We start from the raw sequence: 22,103 nt of genomic DNA, 5'->3' as shown, positions 1-22,103 counted from the left end.
CAAGTGGAATCATCCTTGTGACCTTCCTGTGTGAGAGATGGTGCACTTAGCATCGAACTGGGGCAGTTTGTGTAGCCTGGAATGAAATGGCTGCATTGGGTTTACTGAAGTTCACTTCATAGGGGAGGGTTACAGCTGCCAAACAGAAGGGACTATGATCTGCTTATTCTGGAACATATTTAAAATCAGGTTACAAAGGTGAATACAAAGCCAACTAACACAGCAATGCCGTTATTCAAAGTGCAGCTCCAATGGGACACACTCGTATATCAGCTGCAAACATACAAGGCAAAAGCACTCCATTGCAAATGATCACAGTTAGTTAGCCAATGAAACAATGAATGGAGTCTCTTATCGATTCCAGTCACCGTTCCTAAGTAAAGAAGTAAATGAGATGAATTTCAATTTGGCACCATTTCCATTCAGTTAAACTGACCCGCCAGCTGTTTCTCGGATGGATTCATTCGAACACATTCTCCACATTGAACATAGAAGCCTATCAATTCTTGAGGACATTAAACAGAAAATCCATGCTGTCAGTCAAGTTTAATCCATGCTGTTGGACTTTAACCTGGCGTTGTGGGACTTCTTACTGTGTCAGTCAAGTAATCAGAGAGCAAGACATGATGGAGGATGGGAGAATTTGGTGTGCAGTCGATGGGTGAAGGTGAGAAACAAGCTGAGAGACAAAAACGGTGCGGGCATGAGTGAGGAGAGAATGGAGATTTAGGATAAGAAAGAAGTAGCAAGGAGCTCAGAAACTGGACCACGTGGTCCAAGACATAGAGAGAGAGTCAGAACCTGGGTCACACTGTCATAGAACATAGAACACTACAGCGCAGTAGAGGCCCTTCAGCCCTCGATGTTGCGCTGACCAGTGGAACCAATCTAATGACCCTCTAACTTAAACTATTCCAATATTATCCATATGCCTATCCACAGACCATTTGAACGCCCTTAAAGTTGGCGAGTCCACAACTGCTGCAGGCAGGGCATTCCACGACCTTACTACCCTCTGAGTAAAGAACCTACCTCTGACATTCGTCCTATAATTATCACCCCTTAATTTAAAGCTATGTCTCCTTGTGTTAGCCATCACCATCCAAGGTAAAATGCTTTCACTGTCCACCCTATCCAATCCTTTGATCATCTTGTATGCCTCAATCAGGTCACCTCGTAACCTTCTTCTCTCCAATGAAAATAAGCTCAAGTCCCTCAGCCTTTCCTCATAAGACCTTCCCACCATACCAGGCAACATCCTGGTAAACCTCCTCTGCACCCTTTCCAATGCCTCTACATCCTTCTTATAATGCGGCGACAGAACTGTACACAATACTCCAAGTGCGGCCGCACCAGCGTTTTGTACAGTTGTAACATGACCTCACGGCTCCGAAATTCAATCCCTCTACCAATAAAAGCTAACACACCTTACGCCTTCTTAACAACCTTATCAACCTGGGTGCCAACTTTCAGGGAGCTATGCACATGTACCCTGAGATCCCTCTGCTCGTCCACACTATTAAGAGTCCTTCCATTAGCCCTATATTCTGTACCCCTGTTATTCTTACCAAAGTGAATCACCTCACACTTTTCCATATTAAACTCCATCTGCCACCTCTCGGCCCAGCTCTGTAGCTTATCTATGTCCCTCTGCAAACTGTAACATCCATCCTCACTGTCTACAACTCCTCCGACTTTGGTGTTGTCAGCAAATTTACTAATCCATCCTTCTACACCCTCATCCAGGTCATTTATAAAAATGACAAACAGCAGTGGCCCCAAAACAGATCCTTGAGGTACACCACTTGTAACTGCACTCCAGGTTGAATATTTCCCATCAACCACCACCCTCTGTCTTCTATCAGCTAGCCAATTCCTGATCCAAACTGCTAAATCACCCTCAATCCCATGCATCTGCATTTTCTGCAATAGTCTACCATGGGGAACCTTATCAAACGCTTTGCTAAAATCCATATACACCACGTCAACTGACTTACCCTTATCCATCTCTTTGGTCACCTTTTCAAAAAACTCGATAAGGTTTGTGAGGCACGACCTACCCTTCACAAAAGCGTGTTGACTATCCCTAATCAATTTATTTCCCTCTAGATGATTATAAATCGTATCCCTTATAATTCTTTCCAAAACTTTGCCCACAACAGAAGTAAGGCTCACTGGTCTATAATTCCCAGGATGGTCTCTACTCCCTTTCTTGAACAAGGGGACAACATTTGCTATCCTCCAGTCTTCCGGCACTATACCTGAAGCCAATGACGACATGAAGATCAAAGCCAAAGGCTCTGCAATCTCCTCCCTAGCCTCCCAGAGAATCCTAGGGTAAATCCCATCCGGCCCAGGGGACTTATTTATTTTCACACTCTCAAGAATTGCCAACACCTCCTCCTTATGTACTTCAATCCCATCTTGTCTACGACCTGGTATCGCAGTATTCTCTTCGACTACACTGACTTTTTCCTGTGTGAATACTGTCGAAAAATACTCATTCAGTGCCTCTACTATCTCTTCAGGCTCCACGCACAACTTCCCACTGCTGTCTCTGACTGGCCCTAATCTTGCCCTAACCAATCTTTTATTCTTAACATACCTGTAGAAAGCTTTAGGATTTTCCTTGATCCTATCCGCCAAAGTCTTCTCATGTCCTCTTCTAGCTCTTCTTAACTCTCTCTTTAGCTCCTTCCTGGCTAATTTATAACTCTCCAGTGCCCTAACCGAGCCTTCACGTCTCATCTTTACATAAGCCTCCTTCTTCCTCTTCACCAGAGATTCAACTTCCTTAGTACACCAAGGTTCCCTCACTTGACCACTTCCTCCCTGCCTAACAGGTACATATTTATCAAGGACTCGCAGTAGCTGCTCCTTGAATAAGCTCCACATTTCAGATGTCCCAGCCCCTGCAATTTCGTACTCCACCCTATGTATCCTAAATCTTGCCTAATAGCCTCATAATTACCTTTCCCCCAGCTATAACTTCTGCCCTTCGGTATATGCCTATCCCTTTCCATCACTAAGGTAAACGTGACCGAATTGTGGTCACTATCACCAAAGTGCTCACCTACCTTCAAGTCTAACACCTGCTTTGGTTCATTACCCAGTACCAAATCCAATGTAGCCTCACCTCTTGTTGGCCTATCTACATACTCTGTCATGAAACCTTCCTGCACACATTGGACAAAAACTGACCCCTCTAACGTGCTTGAACTATAGCTTTTCCGATCGATATTTGCAAAGTTAAAGTCTCCCATAACAACTACCCTGTTACTTTCGCACCTATCCAGGATCATCTTTGCAATCCTTAGATTGTCAGACACAGAGAGAGAGGAAGTCAGAACCTGGGTCACACTTTCACAGTCAGACTGAGAGGCAGGGTCTGGGTCTCATGGTTTGACGAGGTGCAAGATGAACTAAGTGTGTAACAGAGATTGATGTTGATAATACTCTTTATTCAGTGTTCAGCCTGCCTGGGTGCTGATGTTGCTGAGAGCCTGATTGTACATTTCATTTACAAAGTGGTTTATCAGATACTGCTGACACTGGACATGCTTGAGGGAATTCTGACCAGCCCCTTCTAATCAGCAGCATTTTTATATCTATTTTTACATTTCTGCTGCCAATCTTGCAGCTTGTTTTATTGATGTGGAATTCCCACCCTCTTTGTTGAATTCCAATGAGACGTTTATGAAATTACTTCTCCATACATCCGGCCTTACAGACTTTTCACACCTCTGAGCACAAGGCACAAATAATTGTCTTCTATTTGGCAAAGTATTATCAACAATTTCACTTATAGAAATGAAGAAGTTTGTGAAAATGCCAGCTGCTCTCCCCTTATATTGACTCACAGTGAGGTTTTTGCAAGAAACAGGATGGGAGGTGCAGAGGAGCATTTGCATTTAAGCATTAGAAAGAATTTTGTACGTTATTCCCAGACAATAGAAAACAAATTGTTCTTTTCTTATCTGTTGCAGGTTGTCAAATCAATTTGCTTCCTTCACATGCCTGTATAAATCTCTTCTTTAATGTCATATTTTTAATGAAAAAGGCAAGGTGCAGGTTTGTTTAATAATTTCTTTAGTTCCGTATATTCCTATGTCTTTACTATGAAACCTCAATCATCATTTGATAATATGAACATACCTGCATACTAAACATATGAATCAGAAGCAAGAGTAGGCCACTTGGCCCTTTGAGCCTGCACTGCCATTTAATAAAATCATGGTTGGTCTGATTATAACCCTAGCCCCACATTCTTGCTGATCCCCGATAACCTTTCACTCTCTTGTTAATCAAGAATCTACCTAGCTCTGCCTTAAAACTATTCAAAGACTCTGCTTCCACTGCCTTTGGAGGAAGAGAGTTCCAGTGACTCACTACCCTCTGAGAGAAACAAAATCTCCTCACCTTCGCCTTAAATGAGCAAAAACTTATTTTTAAACATTTCTAAATTCGCTGACAAGAGGAAACATACTCTCCACACCCACCCTGTCCATACCCCTCAGGATCTTAAAGGTTTTGATCAAGTTGCCTCTTATTCTTCTAAACTCTAGTGAGTACAAACCTAACCTCTCTAACCTTTCCTCCTAAAACAATCCACCCATTCCTAGTATTAGTCCACCAAAGCTTCTCTTAACTGCTTCTAACATTTACATTCTTTAAGTAAGGCTAATACTGTACACAGTACTCCAGGTGTAATCTCACCAATGCCCTGTACAACTAAAGCATAATCTCCCTACTTTGTGATCAGTTCCCCTCACCATAAATTATAAGACAGCTTTCCTAATTATTTGGTTGATCTGTGCACTATCCTTTTTTGCTTCATGGACTAGGACACCCAGCTTTCTCTGCTCCTCAGATCTCTAATCTCTCACAATTTAGATAATGAGCTTCTTTTAATTCTTCCTGCCAAAATGGGCAATTTTACATTTGTCCACATTATACTCTATTTGCTAGATTTTTGCCCACTCACTTAACCTTAATCTATGTAGGGAAACTTCACTCCCCCTTACTCAATACAGTTAAACCTCACTCCCCCTTACCCAGTACAGTTAAACCTCACTCCCCCTTACTCAATACAGTTAAACCTCACTCCCCCTTACCCAGTACAGTTAAACTTCACTCCCCCTTACCCAGCACAGTTAAACCTCACTCCCCCTTACCCAGCACAGTTAAACCTCACTCCCCCTTACCCAGTACAGTTAAACCTCACTCCCCCTTTCCCAGTACAGTTAAATCTCACTCTCCCATCCCGTCCAGTTTTGCTTTTGAACTGAATGGCTTGCTAGGCCATTTCAAAGGACAGTTGAGAGTCAACCACATTGCTGTGGCTGTGAAGTCACATGTAGACCAGGTTAGGACAGCAGATTTCCTTCCCTGTAGGATGTTAGTGAACCAGATGGGTTTCCCCAACAATCAACAAAGGTTTCATGGTCCTCAGTAGATTCTTAGCCCCAGATACTTTTTTATTGAATTCAAATTCCACCATCTGCTGTGGTGAGCTTCCAACCCACATCCCCAGAATAAAGTTTATTTATTAGTCACAAGTAGACGTACATAAACACTGTAATGGAGTCACTGTGAAAATCCCACACTCCGGTGCTTTTTCGGGTGCACTCAGGGAGAATTTAGCATGGCTAATGCACCTAACCAGTATATCTTTCAGACCAAGGGAGGAAACCAGAGCACCTGGAGGAAACCCATGCAGACACAGGGAGAACGTGCAGACTCCGTACAGGCAGTGACCCAAGCTAGATCCCTGGCGCTGTGAGGCAGCAGTGCTAACCACTTTGCCACTGAGTTTCTTTCTGTAGGCTTTTTACTTTAAAGCTTATGTAGAATACATTTTAATGAAACACATAAATGAATATATTTAAGAAAGAATACTCATTTATTGATTTCAAATTCTCTGCCTCAAACTTGGCCCCTAAAGCAGCAGTAAAAGTTCTGGAATTTGAACCTTTCACCCAATGTGTGGGTTACATTTCTCGGCTATAAATGGGGGAGTATTCTTACTGCAATTCAAACTTGGGTGTGAAATTTGGATCAACAGCACCCATTATTTGGGTGCTATGGGCACTAGTTACCATCCTAAAAGATGTCTGATGCCAGCTTGCACACTTCTGGCATCTTGATGAGAATGTGTTAGTGTGGCCATGGCTGCCGGAGATATGCTCAAATTGTGACTGCACTGGGGTGACTGAGGCCCACTCTGGCCTATCCCACTTTTGCTGATTGCTCTACACTGGACCTTCTATACATATATTTGTAGTATCTATCCAGGCTGTCCCTGCCAAAGCCAGGCTACCATCTCCCAACTCCAGCTGATTGCCTCCGGTACTCTCTTTGCTTACTTTACCAAAACATATTTACATCCGAGTTTACTGTTCACTGATTTCAGGTTCCCATAGATACAGTAAACTTCATCACTCACAACATACCATGGAACTAGCTATTCTGGATTACATGCCCTATAGATCAAAGCTCTTTGCCACTCTGCGTGTTCTTTTGTCTGCCATCTTGAAAAATCACATCACAGTAAATCAAACATCAGAAACTGACGTACAGGCTGAACACTCCTGCGGTTATGGTACTGGTATTAATACCGAGCTCCACAACCCTGCCATTCTGCAGGATACAATCCATAAAATATTGTGATTCTCAAGTCACGCTCTTTGCCACATCTGTTTCTTATTTTGTGATATTTCTGCACGGATAGTAACGCTTGGTGAATGCATGTTTGCATTGCTTTTAATAGGCAAAAACATAGTGTGGTTGAGCACATTGTCCATTTGGTTTCATGTTATCTCACACATACATGCTTAGAATGGCTGCATTGAACAGAGGTGGTGCTCCTACCTTCTCAACAGTCCCTCAGCTTGTTCTCTTCCTCTGTTGTCCTGCCAGAGGTCAGAGATTGATGTGCTCTCCTGCAACAGGGAAGTGGGAATTAGGATATGGTGAATTGTCCTGCTTGCTTAAAATTTTTATCATTTTGCTATGTATATGTAAACCTCTTCACACTGATCCCATGCAAATAAAGAAGCAATTCTCGTGACCCAGTCTTATGGCCAAATTCTTTGAAGTTCCAAAGGATCACTTAGCCTTAGTTCCCTTTAGCTCGAGTATTCCAATAGATGCAAACACCTACTTTGCTTCCTTCTCACATATTGTTTCAAATCAGTTTCTCCTGAGCGCCTGACTCTGATTTTCTGCTGATTTTCCAGGGTTTTCTGTTTTTGTTTCAGATTCCAGCATCTGCAGTATCTTGCTTTTTTCTAATTATTGGTTATCTGTGCGTCTCCATTCTGAGGCCTAACCCCTCTGCTTCTTACCTTCTTGCTGACGATCCTTAAACTTGCCTCATTAATAAAACCTTTGGCCATCCAACCTAAGACCAACTTCTATTTTGTTGTCTGTTTACTCTCTTGTGAAGCCCTTTGGGTTGTTTTGCGATGTTAGAGAAGGTATACAAGTATAGGTCGCTGTCTAAGTTGATAAATTAATTTTTCCTGTCACAGTTTATCATTCAAAAACTCACATTCAACCCCCACATATGTTTACCAATTCTTGCTTCACTTTTTCAGCTTAAAAATGCTTCTTCCAAGATGTCCATTGGAAAGTTAACTCTTTCTCCTTTCACTATTCTCTCTCTATATTGCAGTCTTTCCTCGCTTTCTGTTTTTTCCTTTTACATTTTGCTCTTATCCTTCATATCTATTTCCATTTCTCGCTACCAGATCCTTCAGCGTGCAACTCTGTGAAATCACAGTCAATGCCAACTCCCTTCATTGGTTATGCACACATTTCTGCATAAAGCTGCTCAGAAAGATGTCCAAAAAGGCTATTGACCTGGAACTTCAGGATGTGCCTATTTACAGCAATCATAGCCTACCCCAAGTTTAAAGCCAAGAAGTCAATCCAGTCATTTTGAGTCTTTAGTGCTAAATTCCCGCTTTGCTGTGCTATTCACATTGCTTCTTTCAAATGACTGGATAATTATTATTTTCTAGAACAAGAATTGACTTTGAATTATCAAGAATAGACTGCAGATCTCTTGCCCTTTAAGGGGCCTATCAGGTCCAACACATTTCTCACTAAGTAACACAATACTGTGCTAGCTAATTTAGACCATCATGTTGCATCCTATTAAGCCACCAGGAAAAGACAGTAATGTCCCTTTGAGACAGTTTAGTGATTGAGGGATTTATTTGATTTCACTTCAGTTAGTTATCTTGAACGGAAACTATTGTGGAAAAGCTTTTATTCACTCAATGTATATGAGTCTGGATGAGTGATGCTAACATTTAGATACAAACTGGATGTGCTCTCTGGTCTTTTTGCCTGATGCACATTTACAGACCCAAGGGTGAAAATTAAGTCCAGCATTAAATTCTGTTGTTGCGAAACTGAGGGCCTACAGCTACAACACATTTAATCTTCACTTCCTAATGTGCAGGTGAAGACTCCACCCACTGAAGTGAATTCTCCACGTTCACATTAACCCTCAGGCTGACTCACTGCTCTCCCATTAGGGGCAACACCAGAAAGCTCTCATTGACGATTGGAGTCTCGTTCTTATTCCTCTACCTTGGCTTCATTTCGTTGTTTATTTCTTTACACTTTCTTCAGTCGATCTCCCTTCATGTGCTGCTAGAATTCATGTTGTTCTCCTGATCCTTCAACCCTATTCCCACTAAACTGCCCACTTTCCTTCATGGACAGAAATACTGATGACATTGAATATAGAATCCCTACAGTTCAGCCCATTGAGTGTGCACTGGCTCTCTCACAGAATATTTCACTCAAGCCCAGCACCTCTCCCCCACCCCCACCCCCTCCCTCCCTATCCCCATCCCCATAACCCCACACATTTCACATGGCTAATCTATCTAACCTACACATCTTGGGAATTAAGGGGCAATTTTACCATGGCCAAACCACCTAATCTACACATCTTTGGACCGTGGGGGAAAACTGGAGCGCCTGGAGGAAACCCATGCAGACACGGGGAGAATGTGCAAATCCCACACAAGGCTAGAATTGAACCCAGATCTCGGGTGCAGTGAGGCAGCAGTGCTAACCACTGTGCCACTGTGCTGCCCATTGCAAATGGTTTCATCCCTCAGCTGTTATTCTGACTTCTTTCAAAACCACTGTCAACAAATCCTTCTACAAAAATTCCATTTCTTGTTCACCAGTCCTGGGAAATGACTGGCTTCAGTTCCACTCTCCAAAAAAATACATCCTTTTTGCAGCTTCATGTTTAAATCTGTCCAGTCAGTTTTCCATCTCTTCTGCATCATTAAAATAACCTCTATTATAGTTGTGGATGTCTTCTATGATTGTGATCCAGTTGCACTATCTGTCCAGGTACTATAGGACCCTGTTTGCAGGACTTGCTGGCCGCCATCCTCCAATATCTCTCCATTGTTGTACAGTTCAGTTTGACTACCTTAATTGGTTCTACACTAATCAATCATAGCCAGAGCCGCCAGCCTGCTTGCCTGACATTTTGTCCTAGATAATCTGAATATAATTTAGGCTCTGTCACAGTTACTATTCCCTCACTGCTAATTGCATTTCATTCCCAGGCCACTGTCTCAGGTTGAAGGCCACTGCTTTCAGCTGAGGTAGAATGTTCCCCGTTGATCTGAACTTCCAATTCCATATGGCATCCTTCACAGAGCATGTATCTCCTGCTCAGCCCTGTCTCTGCAGCTTTAACCCTCATCCTGTCTTTGTCAGCTTGAAATTGAATGTCATGACTGGGCTCTCCTGCTCACTCACCCAAAAAACAAATCCACAATACCTCCAAAGCTCAGCTATGGTATCATGAATACATCACACTTACCCTTTCTGACCCACAAAGGTTTCCAATCTCACAAGATCTCAGATTGAAATTTCCTGTCCACATGATTAAATCCTTCATGGCCAAATGGCCTCGCTCCTCCCTAACTCATTCAACCCTTCCAAGACTTGAAAACTCCATTCCTCCAACACTGATTGTGTGGTGCTTTCTCCCTCCGCTGCACTGTCCGTGGCAATGCATATAGCCATCTGGAACACCTTTGTCTTTAACTTTCTCACCTCCTTGAATCTCCTCTTTAAACCCACCTCTTCCTTTAAGCTATTCAATTTTGTATCTAACGTCTGTCTTTAGCCTAGCTTTCATTTTTGCCTGTCTCCTCCATTTGGGGCATTTTTCTACACTGAGGATTCCAGGCATATAGAAAATGTGATCGAAATGTGGTGCTTTGGGGATTGATTTGGCATCCAATTTATGTTCTGAGAAGATCCCACAAACCTGCCTAACCAGTTAATCCATTTGGGGTGGGTGATGGATGACGAAAGTTTCTTGGCCTGGATTTTGGGAGAAGATTTTTCTTCTTCAGAGGAGTATTTGCTGTCCATGTGAACCATTTAGAAGTGTCTTCCATTTAGCATCTTGTCTGAAGAATGGGACCAAGCAACTTTCTAACTTTGCTTCTTTGTGCTTTCAAAATAAGTTGAGCTGAACTTTTGGATGGCATGGTGGCACAGTGGTTAGCATTGAGGGAGGCTCGGCTTCAATTGGTGGCCTTGGGCTCACTGTCTGTGTGGAGTCTGTACATTGTCTCCATGTCTACGGGGGCCTTTCCTCACACTCTCCAAACATCAGCAGCATAGGGACACTGGACATGATCAGTTACTGCTCAGTGTCAGGGGGATCAGCAGGGTAAATACTGGGATAGGGTCTGGGTGGGACTGTGGTTGGTATGGACTGAATGGCCTCTTCATATAAAGATTAAATATTTAGGTTCACTAGGCTGATACCGGAGATGAGGGGGTTGGCCTATGAAGAGAGACTAAATAGTCTGAGTCTGTACTCGTTGGAGTTTAGAAGGATGAGGGGGGATCTTATAGAGACGTATAAGATAATGAAAGGGATGGATAGGGTAGAGGTAGCGAGATTCTTCCCGCTTAGAAAGGACAGCAGGACCAGAGGGCACAGCCTCAAGATAAGGGGGGGCGGCAGTTTAGATCGGAGTTGAGGAGGAACTTCTTCACTCAGAGGGTGGTGAATCTCTGGAATTCTCTGCCCGTTGAAGTGGTGGAGGCTACCTTGCTAAATACATTTAAGTCACGGGTAGATAGATTTCTGACAGGGGAATTAAGGGTTATGGGGAGAAAGTGGGAAAGTGGAACTGATCCACTTCAGATCAGCCATGATCTTATTGAATGGCGGGGCAGGCTCGAAGAGCTAGATGGCCTACTCCTATTTCTTATGTTCTTATGTAGCATTGCTGCCTCACAGCTCCAGGGACCTGGGTTCAATTCTGGCCTTGGATGACTGTGTGAAGATTGCATGTTCTCCCATGTCAGCGTGGGTTTCCTCCAGGTGCTCTGGTTTTCCCCAAACTTCAAAGATGTGGGGGTTAAGTTGATTGGCCATGCTATATTGCCCCATAGTTATTAGCAGGGTGTTTACGTGGGATAGGGCCTGGGTAGAATTGTTGTCAGTGCAGACTCAATGGGCCAAATGGCCTGTTTTTGCACTGTACGGATTATGTGATTCTATGAATTAGAATTTGGCCTCCATCATTGCGGTTCAAAATGCAGACATGATCTTCCCGGTTTAGCCCTTTGATTTATTTAATGCCTGCTGCAGCATCAGGAAAACCAGGGAGTTATGAGTGCATGGCTAAGGGGGAGTCTGTCTAATTTTCCTTTGAAACCTATTCTTGCACTTTGACGGGAAAATGATGAGTGCCTGTATTTAGAAGGGTTAAAGTTGCTTCAGCGCCTGGAACAACTTAATTTGAAATGTTAATACATGCAAATTGGCAGACAAGGATGCAGATGAAGACTAGTCTCGCTGAATATTGAGCCATTAGCAACATCACATTGTAATTGGTCTTCTTATGAAAGTTGCATTCTTGGCATGTAAAGAAGAGCAAAGCAGAAAAGAGCACAAACGGCAGCCAGCCATATTGAACTGAAATGCAAAGATCCTACAGACTGGGGCAGTTAACGAGTACAGTAACGGGATAAAAAGAGAGTAGTGACAACTAAGAAAAGGAATATGAGAAAATAAACCTGGCAAGGCATAACAAGGATAAAACCAAAAGTGCTGACAAGAATGTTAAGAGAAAGAGGGTGGTTACAAAGGGAAATGTTGGTCCTTTAAAGACAGATACATGTGATAATGTAATCGAAAATAAGAAAATTGGTAAATCATTACTTTGTAATAGCCTTCACAGAAGAGGATGTGGATAAAGTTTGAGAGATACAAAGGCAACAAAGAATAAATCAATGGGGAAGACTTGCATAGACATTACATGCAGTAAGTTGAAACAATTGTAACAGAGAAAACAATTAGGCTGAATGTTGACAAATCTCCAGACTTGATGGTTCCCACTTCCAGGTTGAAAAGAATAAGCCAGGGAATTGTGAATGTCCGGTCAAGATCTTCAAAAACACTGTACTCTTGGATAGGAAGCTGCTAATGCTAATTACTTAAGAAGGTCCAAAGAGGGAAATCAGGAAATTACAGAATCTATCGTCCGCTATGGGGAAGATACTCAAATCTGCCAATATAGAATTACGGAGCTAGATTTGACACAGTGCCATGGTCTCCACCCCCATTTAAAAATTGTGGGGGAGCGTGCCCATGTGCCTTGTGACTGCTCTGCAGCAGGTTAATAGTGGGAGCAACTTCCAATGTGTTAAGGCTGGACTTCCACCCCTTCCTCAGGAGGGGGTCCCACCTTAGACAGCTGCCAGCTGTCTAAGGATGTCCCAACAATGCTGGCTGGGTGCAGTGATTGCAGTTGGGACTACATGATACCCCATCATGCTGCAGAGCCCAAGGCTTGGGGGAGTCTTTGTGAGGTGGGGGAGGGGCGAGTGGCATCGGGGGCTACGTTCAACAGGCTGGGGATACCAAGAACAAAGAATAAAGAATAGTACAGCACAGGAAACAGGCCCTTTGGCCCTCCAAGCCTGTGTCACTCATTGGTCTAACTAGACCATTTGTTTGTATCCCCCATTCCCAGTCTGCTCATGTGACTATCCAGATAAGTCTTAAATGATCCCAGCGTGTCTGCCTCCACCACCCAACTTGGCAGTGCATTCCAGGCCCCCACCACCCTCTTTGGAAAAAAAACCTCCCTCTGATATCTGAGTTAAACCTTGCCCCTCACACCTTGAGCCTGTAATCCCTCGTGATCGTCAACTCCGACCTGGGAAAATGCTTCCCACTGTTCACGCTATCAATACCCTTCATAATTTTGTACACCTCTATTAGGTCCCCCCTCATTCTCTGTCTTTCCAGGGAGAACAACCTCAGTTTACCCAATCTCTCCTCATAGCTAAGACCCTCCATACCAGGCAACATCCTGGTAAACCTCCTCTGCACTCTCTCCAAAGCCTCCACGTCCTTCTGGTAGTGTAATACAATAGTTATTCATTAGACAAGGAAAAATATAATAAAAGAATTCAGTCATTCTCAAAAATACAGCAAGCTTTCAGAAGCTTTTACAGTTCTTCTGTTGATTCCTCTGTCTGTAACTTTTTTCTTTTTGGTACCTTTTGCTAGTTAGATGGTGTGCTCTCTTAAGAGATATCTGAAACTGGCAGAGTTGAGAGCTGCTCGCTCTCTCTCGAGGTTTGAGAGGTGGCAGTTTTTCAGTTGCTCTCCTGCTTTCCCCCCCGACTTTCTTTGATACCTATGATGACCTATCAATTTTCTGACAATAGAATTGGTCTGACGTTGTCAATGTCATCACATTCAAATCTTATAGGTTCTTGGTAGCTTACTGCTTGCTTTAAATTGACTGGGCAAAATTCAAACAAAAACAGGCTGTCTTGTCAAGACTGCTTGACTTTTTGATACAAATGTTTCAGCTTGGACTCTGGATGCACTTTGCATTTTAAACCTCCAAACACTGAAACAAAACAGCAGCTTTTAAAGGGACCACACAATGTTCATTTCCTGCTAGCATTTTTACAATTCTTTTACATCTTTATCAATATTAAATTCCAAATTCACAAACTCGACTTCACAAAATTCCACACATGCAGTCACCTGAGGCTAGAATCGGTCTCTGGGTCCCTGGCATCGTGAGGCAGCAGTGCTAACCATTGTGCCACCTTGCTGCCCATTTATCTGCATTTGCAGAGAACACAACATCTGACATCACATGAGAGAGTGCGGATAGGAACAGATGGCAGCAAAGAGATAGTGTGAGGTCATCAGCACTGGAGTGAAGGAAGTTCGATTAAAGTCCAAAGCCTCTGGATGTGGAAAGAATAAACTATTGACTGATATCAGACCAGTCATCAAATGGTAAGATCATTCACTTCATTCACTTAATGATATAAACAACCTGAATACTCAGTGACACTCATCGATTGAACTGTTATTTATTCATTCATCAGATTTAACTCACAGGTTTCCTCAACCCACTGTGACCTCTCAAGATGATTTTGCCCATTTTCTACCTTGCTAATAAGGACTCGAGAATTGAATGAATACAGCGGTGACAGGATGGAGGGGCAGAAAGATGTGGAGAAGTGATGATCCAGAGGAGATGTCTTGTCAAATATCGTTGATCTGAACATTAACTCTTTTTCTCCCTCCACAGATGCTGCCGGACCTGCTGAATATTTCCAGAGCTTACTGCTTTTATTTTTCACACATGTGCTTGCTATGAAAACATTGTGGAACAGGACAATGGGGTCAGTGGTGGAACAGGACAATGGGTCAATCTGGACGATGCTGTCAGTATGAACTGGACAATGGGGTCAATGTGGGCAATGGGGTCAGTGTGGGGCTGGATAATGAGGTCGGTGTGGAACTGAACAATGAGATTGGTGTGGAACTGGACAATGGGATTGGTGTGGAACTGGACAATGGGATTGGTGTGGAACTGGACAAAGTAGTCACAGTGGACTGGACAATGGGGTCAGTGTGAACTGGACAATAGGGTCAGTGTGAACAGTGGGGTCAGTGTGAACTGGGCAATGGGGTCAGTGTGAACAATGGGGTCAGTGTGAACTGGACAATGGGCTCAGTGTGGACAATGGGGTCAGTGTGGGACTGGATAATGAGGTCGGTGTGGAACTGAGCAATGAGATTGGTGTGGAACTGGACAATGGGATTGGTGTGGAACTGGACAAAGTAGTCACAGTGGACTGGACAATGGGGTCAGTGTGAACTGGACAATAGGGTCAGTGTGAACAGTGGGGTCAGTGTGAACTGGGCAATGGGGTCAGTGTGAACAATGGGGTCAGTGTGAACTGGACAATGGGGTCAGTGTGGACAATGGGGTCAGTGTGGACAATGGGGTCAGTGTGGAACTGGACAATGGGGTCAGTGTGAACCGGACAATGGGGTCAGTGTGGAACTGGACAATGGGGTCAGTGTGGAACTCGACAATGGGGTCAGTGTGGAACTGCACAATGGGGTCAGTGTGGAACTGGACAATGGGGTCAGTGTGGAACTCGACAATGGGGTCAGTGTGGAACTCGACAATGGGGTCAGCGTGAACTGGACAATAGGGTCAGTGTGAACAGTGGGGTCAGTGTGAACTGGACAATGGAGTCAGTGTGGACAATGGGGTCAGTGTGGAATTGGACATAGGGGTCAATGTGGACAATGGGGTCAGTGTGAACTGGACAATGTGGTCAGTGTGGGCAATGGGGTCAGTGTGAAATTGGACATAGGGGTCAATGTGAACTGGACAATGGTGCCAGTGTGGACAATGGGGTCAGTGTGGACAATGGGGTCAGTGTGGAACTGGACAATGGGGTCAGTGTGGAACTGGACAATGGGGTCAGTGTAAACAATGGGGTCAGTGTGAACTGGACAATGGAGTCAGTGTGGACAATGGGGTCAGTGTGGAATTGGACATAGGGGTCAATGTGGACAATGGGGTCAGTGTGAACTGGACAATGGGGTCAGTATGGACAATGGGGTCAGTGTGAAATTGGACATAGGGGTCAATGTGAACTGGACAATGGTGCCAGTGTGGACAATGGGGTCAGTGTGGACAATGGGGTCAGTGTGGAACTGGACAATGGGGTCAGTGTGGAACTGGACAATGGGGTCAGTGTGAACAATGGGGTCAGTGTGAACTGGACAATGGAGTCAGTGTGGACAATGGGGTCAGTGTGGAATTGGACATAGGGGTCAATGTGGACAATGGGGTCAGTGTGAACTGGACAATGGGGTCAGTATGGACAATGGGGTCAGTGTGAAATTGGACATAGGGGTCAATGTGAACTGGACAATGGTGCCAGTGTGGACAATGGGGTCAGTGTGGACAATGGGGTCAGTGTGGAACTGGACAATGGGGTCAGTGTGGAACTGGACAATGGGGTCAGTGTGAACCGGACAATGGGGTCAGTGTGGACAATGGGGTCAGTGTGGACAATGGGGTCAGTGTGAACTGGACAATGGGGTCAGTGTGGAACTGGACAATGGGGTCAGTGTGGAACTCGACAATGGGGTCAGTGTGGAATTGGACAATGGGGTCAGTGTGGAACTGGACAATGGGGTCAGTGTGGAACTGGACAATGGGGTCAGTGTGGAATTGGACAATGGGGTCAGTGTGGAACTGGACAATGGGGTCAGTGTGGAACTGGACAATGGGGTCAGTGTGGAATTGGACAATGGGGTCAGTGTGAACTGGACAATGGGGTCAGTGTGGAACTGGACAATGGGGTCAGTGTGAACTGGACAATGGGGTCAGTGTGAACTGGACAATGGGGTCAGTGTGGAATTGGACAATGGGGTCAGTGTGGAACTGGACAATGGGGTCTGTGTGGACAATGGGGTCAGTGTGGAACTGGGCAATGGGGTCAGTGTGAGCAATGGGGTTAGTGTGAACTGGTCAATGAGATCAGATAGACAGAGAAAGAGAGAGGCTTGATCGGGTTATTTTGTAAGACTAAAGCACATTAGCTTTGTGTTCTCTAGTGTAATGCAATAAAAGGAAGCATGGGTTCACAGACTGGGAGAGGGCAGTGTGTTTTATTACTCTTCTTGGTTACAAAATGAGCTTTGATAAGACAAATAAGTGAAATGTAATTGCATCCTTTACTCCCTGCGTTCAGCAGTGATTAGATTTAACAGATCTCCAGCACGATGTTCTAATATGGAGTGAATTCTAAATTCATACGCTGATAATATAAAGCTAACCAACTCCCAGGAAACCATCAGGCCCTAGAAATTACTTTGTGTGATACTATCACTGGAAAACTTAACCACTGTATCATTTCCTTGTCTGCTACTTTAGTAGAAATTGCTTAATTATTTTCTGTAAATGGGTGAGTGCTCCAACATTCCCACTGGAATAGTGGACAGGAGACTTGATATGAATGTGCTAAGTGTATTTACACTAAAATTGTGGAGACAATTTCTAGGCTCCAAAAATGTGAAGAAATATAAAAATGACTGAATTACAGCCTAGTGAATCTTAAGGCAATTACTTGTAATTTAACTCTGCCCAAATGCATTATCTAATTTATCTCCTACAGTTTAGTCACATTTCCTTTGTTACAAGATAGAAACCAGTGACACAATATTGCTTAATTGTGGAATTTGATGTAATATATTATTTGAATGCTTGAACCAGGAATCCGAGTTTCCAGAACAGGCACTGTTCATCTTGGTATTCACAGAGACCAAGCTGATATTTGACATAGCTTCATAGATTTTTTTTTACTGCTCCTGATTTTAAGGAGCTTTTTTGCTGAAGATTTGTTTTGGTCCTTGGTGCTTGTTGAATGAAAGATGTCTCTGTTTTTAATACCTACTTTCATTAGTTAATGCATTCCCAGCTTGGGTAGCACCATTAATGCCTTCTGTGCTTGTTCAATACGAGTCCCAACGTTGTTCTCAATATTGCCCTTCGATTTGTCTGGCAGCAAAAACCCATGTCAGAAGGACTAAAGCCACACTATGTTGGGATTTTCCAGTCCCGTGGTGGGAAGGACTGAAACATCCCAGTCTATACCTCTGGAATGATTCCCTCAGCCATTGGAAGTAGATGATTCCAGGGAATCCATCCCAATTTAGAAGATTTGATGCATATTGCTCATTGATTCTGCCCATTTGATGCCAAACAACAAAGTTTGTGCAATTTATTGTTGTGAATTTAGCCTGGACCAAATTCGGGCTCCTATTGCAGCTGGCAGAGAGAGGGGGCATTTCACTTCATCAGAAAGGCCTGGATCCCAACTCTCAGCAACCCCCATCTAACTTGGTAAAGAGGAAAGGGTGTATACGAAAAACTAAGCATAGTAAGCAAGTCTCTGGATGTATGAAGAAGGGGATTTGCCAAGTCTGGAACGTTGGTGGAGCTGATTCAATGGTTTGTTATTGTGTAAGGACTGAAGAACATGGAGCTATCCATACCAGGTAGCTGAGGCCTGAGGAGGCTGCCAGTAACCAAGTGATGACAGAGGCTGGTGCAAGGTCAACTGACTGTGACTGGTGTTGTGTCAACAGACAACTGGCCAATCACTGAGCCTTGGGAAGGAAGATTTGGCCAAGCCAGAGCCGATCAGGCAGGCAGCATACCCAGAGCAGGGTGTAAGAAATTGTGCTCCAGAATAATAGTTGGCTAGTTCAGGACAAAGTAGTCTGATCAACGATGTGGAGACCAGAAGGACAGAACTGATCACTCACTCCGTTCTGACTCTCGCACAAGCATTGCCCACTTGGTAGTGTAAGGATAATTCTTAATGAGCGCAAGATTTTGGAATGAAGAATAAATGTGCTGCTGGCAAACAATAATTTGGCAGTCTTGAGTTGTTGATAGCCAGAGTAAACCTGTGGACCAGAAGTGGGGAGTTAGCCCACACATCTTAGTAACCAGAAAGAACTGCAGCCTCCTATGATATCTTGTCCTGAAGCTCTCTGTCTCGAACATTCTGATGCCAGTAGGATGGTACCCCATCCTTTTCTGTTCGTAAATCAAGGTGAAACTACAGCTGCAAATGATGCATGTTAGATCCACCTTGGATGATGATTCTTTTTAGACAGTTTTGCTCTTCCTTACACAATCTGCTACCCATGTTTGCTCCTATTAAGGAGAATGTCACGCACTGGCTGGGATTTTCCATGCCCATCGTGGCATGTTCTCAGTGGGAACATGCTTGTCCACTTATTCAGAGGTGGCCTGGCAGTGGCTGGTAGCGGGATCTTCTGGTTCCACCATTTTTAATGGGTTTTCCCATTGTTCTCACCCTCTGCTTCTGGGGAATTAATGGTGGAGGAGAGGGGGAGGTGGATACGGCCAGATAACATTTTGCCAAAGGTAGGACACAAATCACACTAGTGAGGTGTGATTTGTGTCCCAGCATAGGTCTGAACTTCTGACAATGTAAGTCACAGCATCAGGGACCCGGGTTCAATTCTGGCCTCGGGTGACTGTGTGGAGTTTGCACATTCTCCCGGTATCTGCATGGGTTTCCTCCGGTTTCCTCCCATACTCCAAAGATGTGCAGATTGGGCTAAATCACCTCTCAGGGGGATTAGCAGGATAAATACATTGAGTTACAGGGATAGGGCCTGGGTGGTATTATGTCTGATGGGCTGAACGACCTCCTTCTGCACTGTCAGGATTCTATGACAGATTAGAAATTAGGGTCGGGGGAGGAATCTCAGTAAAATGGAGAATGCTTTTATTTGAAATGTATTCTGGGCTGTTCTCTCTGTCTGGCTGATCTAAAGAAGAGCACGATCTAACTGCTTTTTTGGTTAATAATTTCATTAATTTTGAAGCAAGATATTCTCTCTCGTTCCTTGACAATTATTTATCCCTCAATTAAAAGTCAGATTATTATCTCGGGATGATTACCTGTGTACAAATTAGCTGCCACGGTTCCTACACAAGGGGAATTACACTTCAGGAGCAGCTACAAAGAGCTTCGGGAAAACCTTCTGGGTTGTGAAAGGTGCTATATAAATGCAAGTCCTTGCCTTTTACGGAGGGAACATCTGGGAATAACGGCGACAGCAATATAATTAAGGATCATCAGGCCCTGGTGATTTGTCTTCCTGAATGTGGCAGGACCCTGAGGGAAAGTACGGAAGAGAAAGGAAATTTTGACTGTAATTATCCTCAGTGCTGTGCAGGAGAATTGTACAAGGACTGGGGTGGGAGGGGGAGGGGTGGCAGATCTGACAGCTGCTTCAGAATAAGAGACGAGGACGAGACAGAAAATTATAAAGAGGTTTGCCTTTAGTTACTTGTAACCAATTAGACTCAACATTTGTGGATGGAAGCACTGGGAATTGAGGATGAGCTCATCTGAGCCAGTCAGCTGCAACCATAAGCCCGGAAACCATGCTATCAGACACTCCGGTCTGATCTCTCAAGTTCTTCGATCCAATACTCTAACAGAGGCATTAACCCATTTAAAATGAATACATTTAAAATAACAGACAGGGGAATTTGCCAACAGCACAGTCGGTGCTCGGACAATAGTATCGTGCGGAGTTACGATTTTCCTTTCACTTTCAGACCACCTGGATACATAAAGCATGTGACAGTATGAGTGCTCTCTGTGGGAGCACTCTTGTCAGCACTTACTCAGGAGGTTATCAGGTGGCATTCCAGAGCAGCAGTGAGAGAGCTGAGGTCCCATCATTCCAATCATTGTTAAACCTAGGCCTCCCAAGACATTGATTAATTAAAGACCTTTAGGGAAGGAAATCTGTCGTCCTTATCTGGTCTGGCCTGCAGGTGACTCCAGAGACACAGCAATGTGGCTGACTCTTAAGTGCCCTCTGAAATGGTCTAGCAAGCCACTCAGTTGTAACAATCGCTGCAAAGTGTCAATAAAGAAATGAAATGGATGGACTGCCTGGCATCGACGTCGGCACTGGAAAAGACAACGGCAAAACAAGCAGCCCTGTCGACCCTGCAAAGTCCTTCTTGTAACATCTGGGGGCTAGTGCCAAAATTGGGAGAGCTGTCTCACAGACTAGTCAAGCAACAGCCTGACATAGTCATTCTCAGAGAATCATACCATTACCATCCCTGGATATGTCCTGTCCCAGAGGCAGGACAGACCCAGCAGAGGTGGTGGCACTGTGATATACAGTGGGTAGGCAGTTGCCTTGGGAGTCCTTAACATTGACTCTGGAGCCCATGAAGTCTCTTGGCTCCAGGTTAAATATGGGCAAGGAAACCTCTTTCTGGTTACGACATACCGTCCTCCTTTGGCTGATGAATCAGTATTCCTCCATGTTGGGCAACACTTGGAGGAAGCACTGGAGGAAGCAAGGATGCAAAATGTACTCTGGATGGGGGATTCCAACATCCACCGCCAAGAATGGCTTGGCATCAGCACTACTGATTCAGCTGGTTGGGTCCTAAAGGAATAACAGCTAAACTGGGTCTGCAGCAGGTGATGAAGGAACCGACAAGAGGAAATAACATAATTCATACCAAACTGCTGGCTGCAGATGCATCTGTCCATGACAGTGTTGGTAAGTGACCACCGCACAGTCCTTGTGGAGACAAACTCCTGCCTTCACATTGAGAACAACCTCCATCGTGCTGTATGGCATTATCACCGTGCTAAATGGGACAGATTTTGAACCAATCAAGCAACTTAAGATTGGGCATCCACGAGGGACTGTGGGCCATCAACAGCAGTGGAACTGTACTCCAGCATAGTCTACAAACACATGGTCCAGCATATCCTCCACTCAACCATTATCATCAAGCCATGGGATCGACTCCTTGTTCAATGGAGAGTGCAGGAGGGAATGCTAGGAGCAGAACCAGGCACACCTAAAAATGAGGTGTCCACCTGGTGAAGCTACCAAACACGAGCACTGGCACGCCAAATGGCAAAAACAGCAAGTGATAGACAGAGCTAAGCGATCCCACAACCAAGGGGTCAGATTTAAGCTCTGCAGTCCTTCCACATCCAGTCGAGAATGTTGGTGGACAATTAAACAACTCACTGGAGGAGGAGGTTCTACAAATATCCCCATCCTCAATGACGGAGGAGCCCAGCACATCAGTGCAAAAGATAAGGCTGAAGTATTCGCAGCAATCTTCAGCCAGAAATGCCAAGAAAATAAT

The 22,103-nt window shown here is 44.3% G+C and overlaps 1 protein-coding gene across 2 annotated transcripts in view; it reads right to left on the bottom strand.

Moving 5' to 3' along the window:
- Positions 1 to 22,103, bottom strand: part of LOC145348418 (protein FAM163A-like) — a 166,527-nt gene that overhangs the window by 129,876 nt on the left and 14,548 nt on the right. For both annotated transcript variants that reach the window (XM_080196631.1, XM_080196632.1), the window contains exon 2: positions 6,871 to 6,941. The gene's annotated coding sequence lies outside the window, so the exon portion shown is untranslated. The remainder of the gene's footprint in view (positions 1 to 6,870; positions 6,942 to 22,103) is intronic.

This window comes from Carcharhinus amblyrhynchos, chromosome 9 (genome assembly GCF_965287045.1).
Source record: "Carcharhinus amblyrhynchos chromosome 9, sCarAmb.v2.hapA, whole genome shotgun sequence".
Lineage (NCBI taxonomy): Eukaryota > Metazoa > Chordata > Chondrichthyes > Carcharhiniformes > Carcharhinidae > Carcharhinus > Carcharhinus amblyrhynchos.
This window is presented reverse-complemented; position numbering and strand designations above follow the sequence as displayed.